A 14,927-nucleotide genomic window follows, 5' to 3' on the forward strand; every position below is an offset into this window, starting at 1 on the left:
TGCCAAAGTGTTAGTGGCAAATTACCACCTGCTAGATCCCACTTAACAGACAATGATCTTGGCTTGCTGTGATGTAAGGATCATTCAAACAGTTCTGGGCAGCCTCTCATCCAAAACAGTTCCTTGTGGCTTCAAATACCAATATAGAACCAGTCATAGCATCAGCACTGAGGCTTCACAATACAGGGGGTATTTTCAGGTGAAGTCATTCATGAACACACAAAGATAAATGCTAATTTGTGCCAAATAACACTCTCGGAAACTAAAACTGAAGCACCAACTCCGTGGAGGCTTAAAAAATGCTCCAATAGAAAACAATAACACAATATTATAACAATAGGTTATAATATTGTTTAGTATAACAGTCGCAGTGTCCACTTTAGTGACTTGAATTATCAGCGATGAGGCCTAGCTACACCTCCTTGTGTCAGTCAATGAAAAAAAGGGAATATGACAGCTTTATTTTTATACGGACAAACCAAAAAAAAAGTGAGTTTAAGTCATGCGAGAACTTCACCGTTTTATTTCATTGACTGAAACTTTTGCAAAATGCTGACAGCCTGAAATCAATGCAGCACAGTCAAGAAGACTTTTAGAAACTGAGTACTGGATGAGCCACACAGCAGCCTTACCAACAGAGAGTCACTTGAGTCAGAGACTGAAGGAGGCACAAATAAGAGGTCAAAAGACAGAAGTAGCCTGTGATTACAGGAAGAGACGTCTTACCATGAAAGCATTTCTACCAACAGTCAGGCGGCTCTCACACTGCAATGTGAACACGCAATCACAGCAGCCAAGCAGAAGAGTGGGAATAGCTGCTCCTCAGTCTCTAGTCCAAAATGAGGTCAGCACACAGTCAACAGCCAGACGAGTGTGGGACAGGGCAGAGACGGACAAGAAGAGTATGTGTGTGTATTTCGGTAAGTCTGCGAGTTCCTGCTTGTGAGGCAAGGATAGGGAAAAAACAGCTTGGCTCCAGTTCCCAGGCCAAGACAGGAAAACAGCTGCTTGAGGGAGGAGGGAAGACAGAGAGAGGGAGGGGGAAGTGTGGGGCTTAGTGTGGAGCACGCTCAACGTCTTTCCTGAGCAGTTTGAAAGAACCCCCCCAAGTAGAAGAAAGGATGGCGGAAAGAAATGTGGGCGTGCACATACACACCGTGATCCTGCATTTGCTGATTACCAGTTCATTTCCACTGAATTCAGCTTTGCTGCCCAGCTTTTGTTTAGACATTTTATTGAAATATTGCACTCGTGTCTAGACAATAAAGTTGTGAATGTTAGACTATAAAAACTTGTACACACTAGATAACATTTCGAGACATAACATACACACTGCAGCGTCTACTAGATCAAGTGCCAAGGAGTGACTTCCAGGAATCCAGCAGTGAGTTCGATTCAACTGACAACAACAACAGCAACTACTAACATCAAGCAGACTGTGTGAAAGCTCAGAGAAAGTGATTGCTGAAATCTCAACAAACTCACATTTCAACGATTGTCGTCTCCATGTGGAGTCTTTTTTAAATTTTTTATTTTTAAAATTCGCTATATTTTACAACGTAACCATGTATTGTCACTTGGTCCAAGCTGAAAGTAAACAAACCTTGCCTCAGTTAGATTCATAGTACATTCACACTTGTATGTACAGTCTTTATACATCCCACTAACACTATTGCACAATACCGAATGCCAATACTAGCATTTACTTTAGAACCTGGGGCTTACGCATCTCTGACATTTGCTATTCATCATGATGAGAACAGTCAGTCGTCCCGTCACTACATAAAAATACAGATTTCAGGGTCATGTTGCGACAAGTACTGAAGAAATCATCAAATAGAAACTACTGGAGGCATGTGCTGACTGTCAGGTGAGGTTGAAAGTGTTTTAAATGTTTTTACCAAACTTCTTTGTATCTATGAGAGCAGATACCTGTAACCGAGTGCAGAAGCGCCACCCACCTGCTATTCAAACCTTCTGTTTTTTGAGCTGAAGCCAATCAGAAGAAAGTTGGCTTAAAGGTAGCAGAAACAATTCAGACCGTAGATGAAGCGACGGTTCCCAGTAGATAAATAATGACCATTCACTTGCAGAGTTCAAAAATTTAAATATGCGACTGGAAATCAGTATAACACCTGCCCTTAAAGTCAGCACAAACAGTTTTTCCCAGCCTTTTATGATGTGGTTTTATAAGAGCTCAAGCCTATAAGTCAAACCTACACTTCAATGCGGTGTTTAGATATTTACCATGTCTATTTACATTAAGCTAGCTCTTTCCTCATCTTCTCTCGTCTGCTAGGTTCTGACACCATCCCCCGCTCTCTACCTCTTCACCATGCCTCTCTTCCTCTCATCTTTCTCCCCTGAGAGACAAGAAAGCCCTCCTCTCACTTATCCCCCCCCCTTCCAGACAGGCATTCCTCACTGCCTGCTTTTAGTCTTCTGCTGAATTCTGCATACATTAACACAATACCACAAGGAGAAAAATAAATAAATAAATAAAATAAAAAAAAAAATGCACACTCACCACATTCATAACATATTCAACAACATCCACACTTAAGGCTGCCAGTGCTTGCCGTGGAACTACCTTGTTATAGCACGTCCTTTTATATGCATAAGAGTGCAGCAAGAGGTTGATGGTTCATGTAGACACCATGAGGGTGGGCCACAACTCTGTCAACATCCCATTTTGATTTAAGGGTGCAAATTATTATGGAAGGAGTGAACACATCAATCAATTACAAACATAATGAACTGACAGGGGCAGACACACGGATTGGGGGAAACTGCAGTGAAACTGAAATAAGACAAGTGAGGTTAATGAATAAGTGGAAATAAATGAGCAAGGGTGAAGTGGGTAAGCAAAACAAAAGAACACTGGTGTTTACGGATCCAAAATCAGCATTACAAATTTTCCCCAAATCTATTGCCTTTCTTCCTCAAAAGAAGAGATGGAGGACTTTATAAGATACAGATCAAAGCTTCCTGTTGGCCAAGATAGTGGAGTGGTCAATAATAGGCCCATTTGTCCAAATGTTTTCCTGCCCATCACACAGAGGTGCAGCCACCAGCCGAAGACAACTATCAGTTTGCTGTCTCCCGGTGTCTGTTTACTCAGGAAAAGAATCTGATGGCAACCACGTGTTGGAAGCAGGAGCCAAAGCAAACCCTCTTTGAGAAACTAGGTCTTTGTTTGTGCACGCACGCGCGCGCGCGCACACACACACACACACACTCTCTCTCTCTCTTATGGTCATCTTGATGTTTTAAGTTCAGATCTCATTGGATACTGACTATTTAACACTTTAATAAGCAAAACACAGAACTGCACATATCTGTGGAATCAGACTGGAAATCTGGCAGCATCACTCTCATGCTTTCATACATGCGTAAACCCTGCTCATGCAGACTGCCCTTTTAACACGGCTCGGAAATAGGTTGTGCACACATTACAAGTTGCGCAAAATAAAGCCAGAGAAATTACTGGCTATTATTTAACACTCGACATCAACTACACCAAACAAGGTCTGGGACTATTCTGGCTGGCTTGATAAAGGGATCTACTGTAAGTACCCCAGTCAATTAATGTATAAAAGAGGGAGAATGACAGGGTAGTTCAAGTCACCAAGTTCACTTTAAAATACTGTGTCCTGATGAGGAAATTGCAGTTGTAGTGGAGAGTCATTCAGGAGCTGAATAGCAACACAGACAGTAGTTTCTGAAATAAACCTAAAATATATATTTGATGAATAATACAAAAACTAAAGGATGATAAAAGTAATTTTACATCTGTTTTTCCCAAGGAGCCATCTAAACGGTCATGATTAAAACCACACAAAAAAAAAAAAACAAAAAAAAAAAAAAAAAAAAAAAAAACAACACAACAACAACCCACAACAACAACAGGGGTTTCTTCTTCTTTTAAAGTGGATCACCTCATTCCACAAGTGGTGCCAACTCCCAGTAAAAAGTAACTAAGCTTTGGCTTGAATGTGCTTTTAGAATAGTCACGTTGTTACCAGATCTTTATTTCAGTTTTGCCCAATCTCAACCAGTATCAGCACTTTAGATGTGCCCGTTTCCATCATCTCTGCATAAATGTTTTATATACACAGTATTTCAATACTGCTACAATCTACAATCTGAATTTTGATTCTGTAAATCGGCCAATGGAATCTGCAATATATGTTAACGCAAACCTTTGGTTTCAGTGTCATGACCAAGTCTAAATCTCCCAACCACCTTAACTATTCCTTGATCTAGACAGTAACTTCCTTGCAAGTGTGATGTACTTCAGAGAATTAATATAAATATTGTAAAGACAGGCCAGATCTGTGATACACCTTTCAAGTAATCTAATCCTCTGTAACTTCATACGGTGCGCCTCCATCACACTCAAGTGTGCTCAACAATTGAGCCGGTGACGTAGCCTTCCACAGAATGTAACCCTAACCAAAATTCTGAGACGGTAGTGCATATCAGCTGCTTTTGGGTTAGGAGCTGTTGAAAAATTTATCAGCAGCCACCGCAGCTCAGTTTTCCAGTTCCTACAGGTAAGTCCAAACCAGGCTGATTAGGTTTCCACCGCTGGGCTCTGGTTTGGGACGAAGATCACTGAAATATGTCTGTCTTCACGTCAGCAACAATCAGCCGCTTTCTAGCAAGTGATATGCCTTTGTTTGATAATGACAAAGGCTCCCTGTGCCGATGGAGTCACCGTGTATTCAGTCTTTGCTGACAGGAAAGACTTTTTCCCCTAGCTGCCAATAATAAACACAATGCACGGCTTTGACTTGCTTTGAATAGACAAAACGCAGCCTTTAATGAAGGAAGATTAGGGTTGAATGTGAGATTGGAAACTAACCTCTTAATCCATCTGAGTGCAAACTCCTTGACAAAAATGCATCTCTGCCAGGTCAAAAGGGAACAGTGTGGGGTGGTGGGAGTGAGGGTCACACAATGAAGTCTTTGTTATTTCCTGTTGAGATAAAACAGGTTAAGGTTGGATTAGTGTGATGTACAGAACTAAATGTTGTCTTTGTGGTCACTAATTAACAGTCCCTTTACTGTAGCCGAGGAAATGGTGCTATTAATATGATAAACAATAGATGGCAGATCATGTTAATGAGCTCAAACATTAAACACTCAAAAGGACAATTAGAGGCAACAGGCAGGCAGCGTTTTGCATTATACATTCAAGGATCACTAAAGTGCTGCTGGATGATCTCATGAGAAAGGCCGTTTGTTTGGGTCCAGCTCAAATTCAGGCCAACATGAAGGGATCGGAAATAAGAGGACGGTGACAAAGAGATAAGAAAGGAAGAGGAAAGGGGTTCTGGTCTGATGAATATTTATGAGCCGGTGCAATCTTAATGTTCATCAAATTTTAAGACTGTGCATCTTCAAACATAAAAAAAAACAAAAAACAAAAAAAAAAGCAAAGGGGATGGTGTTTTAAAAGTATCCTGTGGATACACCAGTTCTCTGGCAGTGCAATGGAGCCATTTCTTTATGAGTGGGTCTTTGGCGTTTTGCATGCCATGTGCGGGCCTGTGTACACGGGTGACGTAATATGCATTCTTGCCAATGGTTTCACACTATTTGAGTGATCAACAGGGGCCAGAATGTGCCAAGAGACGCAGCAATGCGCCAGCAAAGACATTGAAGAGGAGGACTGCAAGCTAGACGCTGATGTAAACAAAGCAGAATCTGAGATGTTCGAAATGGCAAATGTTTAATGAGGAAGAAAATAGAACCCGTGCCTTTGTTAGGCACCGGGAAGAAACGGCAACAGTGACAGGGAAGGTACACAACTTCAGTTTTATTAATCAGTGTATAAAATGGCTTATGGTTTGTCCACAAAAAGGCACAAAAATATTTTGTTCATGACATTCGACAAAAGAAAAGTGGGATGACTTCTCATTCTACAGACTGAAATCAGACTATTTTCAGTCTTACACATTAGATCTTGGTAGTGGGGACAGAAGTTGTAAATTCCCCAGCACGTCCTGCACGTGCCTCATTGCTCAAAACATCTTCGACGCATCCTACTCAGAAAATCCTTTTATATACAGAGGAGCAGCAGCTCTACAATGTTGACATCCTCACCCCATCGTCAAGGGTGAGCCGAGACAACCTTTGGAAGAAGCTCATTTCTGCTTGTATCCTTGATCTTTTTCTAATCACTACTCACACCTCGTTGCCATGGGTGAATGGAGGAACTTACACACTCGGCTCCCTCTTCGCCTCAATAGACCAGTACACATCCACTGTGCTCTGCTGATCCATCTACTCTCCACCACTCATAAACAAGACCCAGAGGTGCTTGAACTCCTTCACTCGAGGCAGATCAGAGCAGTCAGTGCACCATTTTCCTGCTGACAACGATGTTTCTGTGGTACCAATTCTCATCCCAGTCACATCACACTCTCCTGCCAATCACCCCATTTAATGCTTGAGGTCAACTAAGCCAGCAGAAACCTGACACTCTCTGCCCAGTAAAAATGTATCGACAAAAAACTGCGACAAAGCACAACCTTGGCCATGTCCAATGAAAACTTCCTAAATATTTCTTCAAGGCAAGGCAAGGCAAGTTTATTTGTATAGCACAATTCAACAACAAGGTGATTCAAAGTGCTTTACAGAGACATTAGAAACAAGAACAAATAAAAAGCATGATTTAAAATTGATTAAAACAAGCAAATAAACTAACTAACTAATTAACAAACAAACAACAGTATATAAAATCAAAACAGATAAAATCAGAACAGTAGATAAAATCAGTAGTTAAATGTAAGTTTTGAAATTTAAGCTTAAAGTGTGGATTTGGTGCTTTATTCAAATGCAGCTGAGAACATGTGAGTCTTCAACCTGGATTTAAATAAACTGAGTGTTTCAGCTGATCTGAGGCTTTCTGGGAGTTTGTTCCAGATATAAGGAGCATAAAAGCTGAATGCAGCTTCTCCGTGTCTGGTTCTGACTCTGGGAACTGATAAAAGACCGGATCCAGATGACCTGAGGGATCTGGATGGTTCATACTGGGTCAGGAGGTCATTGATGTATTTTGGTCCTAAACCATTCAGAGCTTTATAGGCCAGCATCAGAACTTTAAAGTCTATCCTCTGACGGACAGGCAGCCAGTGTAAGGACCTCAGAGATGGACTGATGTGGTCCACTTTTTTGGTCTTAGTGAGGACTCGAGCAGCAGAGTTCTGAATGAGCTGTAGTTGTCTGACTGATTTTTTAGGTAGACCTGTAAAGATGCTGTTACAGTAATCAAGCCTACTAAAGATGAATGCATGGACTAGTTTTTCCAGGTCCTGTTGAGACATCAGATCTTTTATCCTTGATATATTCTTGAGGTGATAGTAAGCTGACTTTGTTATTGTCTTAATGTGTTTTTCTAAGTTTAAGTCTGCATCCATCACTACACCCAAATTTCTCGCCTGGTTTGTGGTTTTTAGATGTATAGATTGAAGTTCTCTGGTGACCTGTAATCGTTTTTCTTTGGCGCCAAAGACTAGTACCTCAGTTTTGTTTTTGTTTAGCTGGAGAAAATTGTGGCACAACCAGTCATTGATTTCCTCAACGCATTTACCAAGAGCCTGTACAGGGCCTCGGTCTCCTGGTGACATTGTGATATATATTTGTGTGTCATCTGCATAGCTGTGATAGTTTATTTTGTTGTTGTTTATAATCTGTGCCAGTGGGAGCATGTAGATGTTAAACAGAAGGGGTCCCAAGATGGAACCTTGGGGAACTCCACATGTGATACTTGTCTGCTCAGATGTGAAGTTACCTATTGATACAAAGTATTTCCTGTTTTCTACGTATGTTTTGAACCAGTTTAGTACAGTTCCTGAAAGACCTGTCCAGTTCTCCAGTCGTTTGAGTAATATGTTGTGGTCAACTGTATCAAATGCTGCACTGAGATCCAGTAAAACTAGGACTGACATTTTTCCACTGTCTGTATTCAGACATATGTCATTAAACACTTTGGTCAGAGCGGTTTCAGTGCTGTGGTTCTGTCTAAAACCTGACTGGAAGGCATCGTAGCAATTATTCTGCTTTAAGAAGTAACTGAGCTGTTGAGAAACTGCTTTTTCAATGATCTTACTTAAAAACGGGAGATTTGAGATCGGCCTGTAGTTGTTCATTTGTGTCTTGTCAAGATTGTCCTTTTTCAGTATAGGTTTGATTACAGCAGTTTTTAGTGATTCTGGAAACACACCTGATAATAAAGAAAAGTTGACGATCTGCAACAGGTCTGACTCTAAAGTCTTTGAGACCTTTTTGAAAAAACTTGTTGGCAGGACATCTAAACAGCAGGAGGAGGAGTTCAGTTGACCTGAGATGTCCTCCTGGGGCCCGTTCTTCGTACGTCGCTCACTACATCCAAGATCAAATGACACATCCAAGACCAAACCATCGCGCTAACCGTGAGCTCGCTAATCCGGTTCCCCGAACACACCTGTTGTTGACGATTAGTACAGCTGGACGCAGTAATGTGACATCACTGAGTGTCGTAAAAGGGGCTACGCATCGATAGTAGAAACATTGATCGGCAACCCTTTGATTGGTCGGCGAAAATGTCGAAGGGGCGCGCTCGGTATTTTCCGGCAGCAGAGCAAGAACTCTTGATTGAGGGATTTCAGGAGTTTCAGAGTTTAATTAAAACGCAAGGGAACACTGCAAAGGCTGCAAAAGCAAGGAGAGAGGGCTGGCAGAAAGTTGCTGACAAATTAAACTCGTAAGTAATTTCATAATAGAAATAATAATGGAGTGGGTTTATATAGCGCTTTTCAAGGCACCCAAAGCGCTTTACAATACCACTATTCAGTCACTTTATTATTTATTTATAGATTTATTATATTACACTATATTATCCAATATTATATTACATTATATCATATTGTTATATTATATCCCCTTTCACATTAGAGCCACAACAGGACCCACTAGAACATGGGAACAAGTAAAAGTGGAATATAAGAATATTCTACAGAATGGTAATATTTATCACTTATATTGCTTTTCGTCTCTTGGAAAGAGACCCTGTAATAGTCTGTTAGTTTGTTTATAACAGCAACCAAGAAAAGGGCAGAGCAAAAAAAGACAGGTGGTGGTCCTGCACCCCCTCGTCAACAAGTTGGTTAAGTAAATAATACCCTCACGGGGATATCGATATCTCTCAATGAGCACACTGTCGCGCTGAGCTAAAGGATCCTGTCTGTCCCGCAATATACGCTGGATTCTGAGGACTCTCCTTATCAATCTTGCACCTTCCTCAATGGGTGGCTCGCGTAAACGGACAGGACACGGCTGCGACAGACTTCCCAAATCCACCTTCGCTTTTATAGCCGTGGTCTCCCATCTTGATTACACGGAGTGATTTACAATTACTACTCTGAAATATGAATTACATCTGTAATAATCACATACATGTAATAGAATGATTAATAGTACATTTCCCTTTTTTAGGAAATGACCTGTATGTATCTGTGTGACATCAATACAAGGATCAAGTACTGCATTATCTTTAGTTACATTGATGTTATTTATTTATGGTGAAACAGTGGTGGAATATCGCTGTTGCTTTCGTATAAATGAAGCGGACATACCTGCGTGGCCGCGATCTAATCCTGTTTACATAAAGTAAACCTGCTCCCGAGCAGGTTTACGCTTACGGCTCTGTTGCTATGACAGCAAGTCCCGGATGAGCTTCGGGGAACCGAACGATCCAAGATCACGCGAAATCGTCAACAATCTAATCCAGCTAACCTACTTAGCGAGGTACGAAGAACAGGCCCCTGGTCTTTGCTGTTAATAGGTTGAAACCGTTTCATGGTGTTTAAACAGTTTTTTGGTGGACACAGTACATATCCTGGATCTGCTGTTGATGTACCAATTGCTTGTCTAATTTTTTGGATTTTTTCAGTGAAGAATTTGGCAAAGTCATTGCAGGCCATGGTCGAATGAAGTTCAGCTGCCACTGACACAGGGGGGTTTGTTAGCCTGTCAACTGTAGAAAATAAGACCCGAGCATTATGGCTGTTTTTAGTGATGATGTCAGAGAAGTAGGACCTCCTTGCATTCCTCAGTTGTAAATTATAATTGTGAAGTTTCTCTTTATAAATGTCATAATGAACCTGGAGGTTTGTTTTTCTCCATCTGCGCTCAGCTTTCCTACACTCTCTTTTTTCATTTTTCACCAGTGTGGAGTTTCTCCATGGAGACTTTTTCCTTCCAGAGATAACCTTCACCTTAATGGGAGCAATAGTGTCCATTACATTTAACATGTTAGCATTGAAGCTATTGACGAGCTCATTGACTGACCCTCTGGACAGGTCAGGTGTTAATGGGAAGACCTGGTTAAAAATTGCACTACTGTGTTCAGTTATACACCGTTTTGTGATCACTGTTGTTGATATATTTGTGTGGGCTGAGATTTTACTTTCAAAGAAAACAGTAATGATCAGACAGGCCCACATCAGACACAGTAACCTTTGAAATGCTCAGGCCTTTGGAGATCAGTAGGTCAAGAGTGTGTCCTCTATTATGTGTGGCCTCTGTTACATGCTGAGTCAGCCCAAAGTTGCCCAGAGTGTTACTCAGGTCTTTAGTCCCTTTGTCCTGAGGGTTGTCCACATGAATGTTAAAATCCCCAGCAATAATTACACAGTCAAAATCAACACAGATCACAGACAGCAGTTCACTGAGGTCATTAAAAAAGTCTGTGCAGTATTTGGGAGGCCTGTAAACATTAAGAAACACAACTTTGGATGGGGCCTTCAGCTGTAAAGCCACATATTCAAAAGACTGAAAACTTCCAGGAGATAGCTGCTTACATTGGAAATGATTCATTAATAAGACAGCAACCCCTCCTCCTCTCCTGCTCGCCCTGACCTCACTGATAAAACTGTAGTTAGGAGGGTCGTCTCGATGAGAACAGCTCCACTGTTACTTTGTCCAACCAAGTTTCAGTTAAAAACATAAAATCAAGGCTGTGCTCAGTGATTAAATCATTAATTAAAAATGTTTTCCCAGCTAGAGATCTAGTGTTTAATAAAGCCAACTTAAGTGTTTTAGAGGTATTACTTGTCCCCTCGTGTTTGGGAGCAGTCTGTGGCACACAAGGTATGTTTACTATGTTTAAAGATCTTTTAGAGTGCAGCTCTCTGTGTTTTGACCAGGCCACATGTCTCCTGTCACCTAAAAGTACAGAAATTTTAAAACCTTCTAGTAAACAGGGTCCCAGCTTCTCCTGGGAAAAGTCATCACTGCCATAATCCTCACAGCCCGGACCCTTCACACATCACGCATCAGACTGCGGAGACAGGGCATGAAGAGGAACTAAGGGGGCGAGGCTGGGCAATGTGACTTCGATTGCTCTGTTGAGGGTGGGGCTCGATGGCGAACCTTTGGCCGCTCTGGTGGGGGGTTTATGGGGACAAAAAGGGATTGGACGGGGGGTAGATCTGAGCCCAGCATTGACCCGCTCCATCATCTCCTCAGTGAATTTCAGGTGTGGGAGGAGGGAGAAAGGGAGGGGGAGGAGGGTGATGGCCTGTCAGGGGTTTGGGGACTGGGGAAGGTCGTGGTCCTTTGTCCTGGTCGTTGGTGTTGTTGAGAGAGTTGGAGGCAAATAGGGACCCCTCTTCTTGCCTTAGATGTCTCTCCTTTCTGAGGCTCTTCCTCAGATGCCATGGATGTCTCTCCTTTCTGAGGCTCTTCCCGGGTGGGGGCAAATGGAGCTCCTCCTCAAGGTTTCTGCTGGGCTTTGTCTGTTCTTGGAGTACTGTTTGTTCCTCTTTATGAGATAACTCCTCGTTTATCTCAGCCTTGGCACCAAGCACAGATGGATGACGTATAGAATAAAACAAGTTGGAGGTGAACAGTTTCACCCCTGACTTGTTAAAATTAAATCCATTTGCTTTGAACAGATGCCTGCGTTCCCAAAAAATATTAAAGTTGTCGATAAAATGCACTGAGTGGTCAGCACATGCTGATATAAGCCATTTATTCAGTGTAAACAACTGCTGAATCTCTCGTCTCCTCCTCTGACCGGCGGTACAGGTCCACTGATGAATACAGCTGCATTCAGAGAGTTTACAGTATTTAATAATCCAGTAAAGTCCCGTTTCAGAACCTCCGACTGTTGTTTGGACACATCGTTTGACCCTGTATGCAGAACAATGTTTGTCACAGTTGGATATTCATCTGCAATTTGAAGATTCTCTCCTTCAGGTTGTTGACCATATCGTTAGGAAAGCAGAGGACTTTAGTGTTCTTACCGCACATCCTTTGTACATCCTTTATGGCAGAGTCACCCACAATCAGAGTTTCAGGCCTAGCCTTTAGCTTTCCCTGTGGCCTTTCACTTTTCAACAGATTTTCAGACCTTATTTCGCTGCTTTTAGATGGATGGTTGTCCGATATAGATCCAGGGTCCTTTGATAGTGGAGCAAATCTGTTCTGCAGTTTCGCATTCAGTTGTTTTGGAGGTTGTTGTTAACCTTCCTATTCACGGTTGTCCAGTCCTGTTTCCTCCTGTATACAGGGGTAGAAGAGCTTCTCTGTCTCGTAGGAAGTGAAGGCCAGTCGGTTTCAGAGATTTCAGCTCGCTGTGCTGCCTGCCTGTGATACGTCCTCCCCCTTCCAGGAGACATGATTTATGTCTTGGTTTTGCACCAAGACAGTCTAAGGGGGGATTATCACTTGAGGATTTATAATAATGCACAAAGTCTACTTTCTTGGTCATGTTATCTGTGCTCCTTAGCTGTGTACTAGCTTGCTCATCGCCATTGTTTTGAATCAAAGGCAAGGTTGTTTCATTTCCACACAGTCCATTTACCTCCACGTTTACTTCTAAGCGATGAATTTTTGTCTCCAGTACTGCAATCTTCTGCAGGAGGCTGTGGTAGTCATCTGTGGAGAGGGAAGGCATCTTGTTGCTAGTTAGCCTAATATGCTGGCTCCTCAACCCTTATGAGCACAGCTAGAACAGAGCAGTAATTCTTTCCAATAAGTATTTGAGGGCTTTTATTCATTTAAGAAAAAACTGTCTGAGAAATGTGCAGTTCCTTATAGAGGCCTTAGCTTGTGCATGTAAATGTTGTCACTTACGGTCATCTGAGTCCAGATTCAAGCCTTTCACCAATTATACACGTGCATGAATTACAGATGCCCTCTTAAGCATTACATGTGAAAAAGAGCGATACCCCCTCCTATGAAGTCTAAGCTACTGAGCTCATTAGAAAACCTGCCCAAGTACACATCTTACTTTGTATGTATTCTTTGTGACTGCTTAACTGTAGACGAATTGATGCAAACACTTAAGATCATTTCTCAGACATTTACCTAAAATACTGTCAGCACTGAGGATGATATTACCATGGCAACTCTAGCGTTGTGTCTTTTTCAGCTAAACTGCACTTATAGGAGAGGGGAAAAAAATGATGGATTTAGCACGGTGGCAACAGAGTGCCCCTCTTCTAAACTGTCAGCCCTCAAGAAAAGCAAGCACATCTAACTGATCCGGGCCCCGACAGTGTGTAGTCTGACCAAACAGCAGGACGGCTCACAGAGCTTACACGGTAGCCGCTTTCCAATGCCCCTCACTCGTCGCCAACTGTTTCCTCCCACTCTGCCTCCACACAGCTCCAGTGACAGGCAGCGAGCTGGTGTGGAAACTCAAGTCAAGGTGATATCAGTAACACACAAGCATTCATCGCCATAGCATAACCAGTGAAGGAGCAGCCCGCCCTATCTGAAGGTTTAAGATGATGCACATTTATATTTTCAAATCTGTGTTACTGGAAATTAGGCACAAAAGACTTTTCTTGAAAATGCCATCAAAACCACTTTTCAATCTGGAGTCAAGGTGCCAATATGCTCCGTGACAGACAGACAGACAGACAGACAGGCAGGCAGGCACACACACACACACACACAGCGATGGGCGAGCTACATAGAGGTCAGAAGGGACCACGGCTTCAACATCCTGTCCAATGTTCGGTGATGGCATATGGACTCTTGGATATTGTTCTTTCCAGGTCTCAGGGTTTTGGATGCCTCACAGAAGATGAATCATTCTGTGGTCAATAATGGTTTCAGATTGGAGGTCAAGTTAAGGATTAGAAGTGTTTAGCAGCAAAATAATTTGAACCACGCTGCAACATATTAAATAGCACTTGGGGGAAAAAAGAAAAAAAAAAAAAAAAAAGTTAGTGGGCATGGACACTGTGGCTGGCTTAAAATATGCTGGCTGATACAGGCTTGGGTCTAGACCTATTACCATTCTTACATTTGTGCTTACATTCGTGCTTGTAATTGCCTACATTTAAGTGCCAACTTCTTGTCATGGACTGACCCAGAAACTGCACCCATTAACCTGAAAACTGCATTAAGTGTTTTTGTTTGTTTTACACTGTTTAATACACCTACAGTTAGCCACAGAGTATGATAACCACTGGCTTTAAGTTTTCTCATCTTCATTCAAAACCATTATTACGGAACTGCTTTTACATGTATTTGTATATTTTTTTCTCTATTAGATCATGGGCATGCAATTATTAGCTGTCAACTAGCCAGGTAACTTACAGCTAATGTGTCCTTACTGTCTAATAACTCCTGCGAGAACCTCTATACCTACGATTTTATTTAAATAACTCAACAGATTTGGACCACCTCGGCCTAAACTGTAGCCATTTTTAAATGGGTGTAACCACTTTTGTGTTCTACTTCTGTTCTTTTAAATGTTCACTTCCTAAAGAACACACTGCCCTCGTACAAGACCCTTAACCACTGACTACACTGGCATCTTTAACTAGGTGCATGAGTGTTGAGCACCTGTCGCCTTGCCAGTGCAACTCTGCTTCAGTCTTTTATCATCTACTAATAATTAACAGGACAATCGGTTTGAG

General features: G+C 41.9%; 1 protein-coding gene across 5 annotated transcripts in view; it reads right to left on the reverse strand.

The window, feature by feature from the left end:
- Nucleotides 1–14,927, reverse strand: part of LOC113037033 (SPRY domain-containing SOCS box protein 4) — a 61,551-nt gene that overhangs the window by 26,111 nt on the left and 20,513 nt on the right. For 2 of the 5 annotated variants that reach the window (XM_026193746.1, XM_026193745.1), the window contains exon 2: nt 4,868–4,981. The exons of 2 other annotated variants lie outside the window; for them this stretch is intronic. The gene's annotated coding sequence lies outside the window, so the exon portion shown is untranslated. Of the gene's footprint in view, nt 1–726; nt 1,253–4,867; nt 4,982–14,927 lie in introns of those variants that run through there. One more of the 5 variants, XM_026193748.1, reaches the window with a different exon arrangement.

The sequence above is a fragment of the Astatotilapia calliptera genome, chromosome 14 (genome assembly GCF_900246225.1).
Source record: "Astatotilapia calliptera chromosome 14, fAstCal1.2, whole genome shotgun sequence".
Classification (NCBI taxonomy): Eukaryota; Metazoa; Chordata; class Actinopteri; order Cichliformes; family Cichlidae; genus Astatotilapia; species Astatotilapia calliptera.